This window comes from Octodon degus, unplaced genomic scaffold (assembly GCF_000260255.1).
Source record: "Octodon degus isolate 3935 unplaced genomic scaffold, OctDeg1.0 scaffold00730, whole genome shotgun sequence".
In the NCBI taxonomy this organism is placed as follows: Eukaryota; Metazoa; Chordata; class Mammalia; order Rodentia; family Octodontidae; genus Octodon; species Octodon degus.
This window is the reverse complement of record NW_004525306.1, coordinates 15,900-18,383: the sequence shown is the minus strand read 5'-3', so window position 1 is coordinate 18,383 and position 2,484 is coordinate 15,900.

The window sequence follows — 2,484 nt, the reverse complement described above, 5'->3', positions numbered from 1 at the left end:
AAGCACCTACTTAGAACAAGCTTAGCAAAGCACAGGGACCGCGGTTCAATCCCCCAGCACCACATGCCAGCCAGAACGCCCCCTGGTGGGCTGAGCTGGCCACACACACACACACACATAAAAAAAAAAATTGTTGAGCTCAAACAAAAACACCTGATAAATAGACAACAAATAGATACACAGTCATCAGCTTACATACTCAGAGTACACTCAAGTATATATTTTGGCCAAATTAAATTATAATAACTTTTATAATTCTAGAAATTTGTAATTATAAGCAGAATAGCCAGAATTTTTTGTAGGTCAATCAGTAGAGATCTCTAATAAGAAAATTTGGAAGGAACAAAATATTTTATGTATAATCAATATCTACTTTTGTATTTTGTCTTAAGAATACTGGAAATTTTTTGTATCTTTTTCTTTCATGTATCCTCCACCTCAGTTGTCTCCATACACTTTGTCACATACTCATGTTGTATGTTGTCAGTTGGAACCGAAAGAAACAATGGGAAGACTGGATTAATATAGTCAGAGGACTCCTGAGCCCAGTCTCACTCAAATGAGTCTTTAGCCAATGAAACTTCTCACATTTATTGAGGGCTAAAAGCAGGCTAAAGAATGTGCATAACTAATTTTATAAATACAAGATGCCATCTCTATTGCCTTCTGGCATTCACCAAACACAAACTTTAATTTCACACAGTGCTAGCTGATAACATCCCAGGTAAATAGGGTGACTTCCAAGAAAAAGCTATTATCTGTGGCCTTGAATCTCAGTTTACCAGAATTTACAAAAGACAACAGTTCTCCCTGGGCTCTGTTTATTGATTTTTGCTCCCTCAGGACATCAGGTTTCTGTCTCCTATCACTATATACTCAGACCTTCTTTTCCCAATTTTTGGTTACCATCTCCCATTGTGTTACTATTATCCCCTAGTCACTGCAGTCTCATCAGGCCCACAATCTCCCAAATGAGTAGGCAATGAAGGCTTAAATAAATGAGACAAATAAAAATGATTTCAGGGTCCCAGGAAGATCCAGATCCTCTCACAGAATTTGTGATTCTCTGGGTTATGATAAAGAACTTCTCTAGGCAACCTGTACTTATTATGTTATCAAACAAAGGAGGGGAATACTGAAGAAGATGCATGAATCTGGGTATGATTTGGGAGTCCCTTCAAGAGCTTTTCCAAGTAATATATTCTGTTAATTTGGGAGAAATTAACAGGCAGGCTTTCACCAGTGAGATGCCTTCAGCTACAGTCTTTATCTAGATAATTGAGGTTGGAGCCAGGTGTTCTTAGCTGTGGTCTTGTCTTGTCCTTTGAGGCCTCATGGCTTCACTGGTACACCATTACATGTCTCAATGGGACCAGCAACTCATAGAGGTTCATTTCTATGAATCTGCTACACTGGACCTTGGGAAAGCTCACAAGTAAATATGAAAAGCCAATTGGTTAATATAAATCCTGCTCAGAGCCACTTCTTAGTGGTTTCCTGGGCATCCTAGATAAATTTCTTTAATTGACGCCTGGTGGAGTCTAGCCCCATTTTTGCCTACTAGCTGTGGCCCAGTCTCCAAGGCATCAATGACACAGGACTGAGTATCAGCCTCTTGAAAGGGGACCCTTCTCCTCCTCTGGGTCTGAGCCCATGATCAGCCAGACAGCATGCTCTGGTAAGACAAGCTTTCTCTGGAGAGACAAGCAGACTTCTCTACCCCAAGTGAGTAGTGGCTTCGGCCTCTTCCATTGTCCAGCATGAAGATCTCTCCAAAAGACCCTTCCAACCTCTTTTCCTTTACCTTATTGAGTTGTCTTTCTGATACTATAGTCCCATCCCTAGTGGTATTTAAAACTTAAGAGTATACAATGACAAGTGAATTCTATTATGAAATGTGAATTGTGTAGGGAAGGATCCCCCTTTTTGTTGTTGTTTTGTATCGTTTATTGTGGTACTGGGCATTGAACTCAGGGCATTGCACTTGCCAGGCAGGTGCTTATGCGACTGAGCTAGCTCCTTAGCCTCCTCCCCTTTTTCTGTATTTTAGGGAAGGGTCGATAGGGTGTTCAGAGTCTGACTACTAGATTGGACTTGTAGTGATCCACCTGTTTACAGCCTCCCAAGAGTTGGGATTACATGCAGGCACCACCACGCCCAGTCACAATTGCCATCACAGCACTCTCTGGGAGTTGGGCCAGCAGGGCAGGCCCAGGGATTGAACCCCTGGCCTCTGTGCCTGCTTGCAGGCACTTTAATCTGCTGAGCTATTTGGCCGGCCCTTCCCCTTTTGTTTTGTATTTGAATTTTGAGTATGGCGAGCACATTCAACACTTCCCTGGTCTGGAGGGTTATAAGGAATTCCTGTGGTAAAGAAAATGTAAAAAGTTTTATAAAGGGGGCCGGGGAGATGGCTCAGTGGAATAAGCACTTCCCTGGCAAGTGCAAGGGCCTGAGTTCAATCCCTGGTTCCACCCCAAAAAA